We start from the raw sequence: 412 nt of genomic DNA, 5'->3' as shown, positions 1-412 counted from the left end.
GGAAGTGAGGGAGAGCAAGTGGAACAACTTCTGTAACGCAGCCTTGGTTAACAAACATCCCAGTTCAAACTGCTGCACCTTGTTCAGAGGCAACAGGACACAAGACCATGATGCAAATCTTAAAAAAAAAACAAAAAAAAAGGACCATTAAAATCTTAGATTAACTTCTAAATCAAAAGCTTTATCATCAATTGTTCTAAAGAAAAGACCAAGTAGAAAAATCAGATAAGCATAGCTTTATTTTTTTCAAGATGCATCATGAGGCCACAATCTGAGGATGGATGGATCTGGAAAACAATGAAGCAACAAGATCAGAACTGGCTCTAATCAAACTAATGCTCTGGTTGAGTGTCCATACAGCATTACCTCTCAAGAAGCTCAGTGGCCTCCTTTGGATGGATCTCTGGCGGGT

General features: G+C 39.3%; 1 long non-coding RNA gene across 1 annotated transcript; it reads right to left on the bottom strand.

Annotated features, from left to right (window-relative positions):
* Nucleotides 1–221: 221 nt before the first annotated feature.
* Nucleotides 222–412, bottom strand: LOC121939436. Its single transcript, XR_006105465.1, has 2 exons — nt 367–412; nt 222–287 (listed from the first exon to the last, which is right to left on the bottom strand). It is a non-coding gene; the product is annotated as an uncharacterized LOC121939436 (long non-coding RNA).

Source organism: Plectropomus leopardus, unplaced genomic scaffold (genome assembly GCF_008729295.1).
Source record: "Plectropomus leopardus isolate mb unplaced genomic scaffold, YSFRI_Pleo_2.0 unplaced_scaffold48105, whole genome shotgun sequence".
Classification (NCBI taxonomy): Eukaryota; Metazoa; Chordata; class Actinopteri; order Perciformes; family Serranidae; genus Plectropomus; species Plectropomus leopardus.
This window is presented reverse-complemented; position numbering and strand designations above follow the sequence as displayed.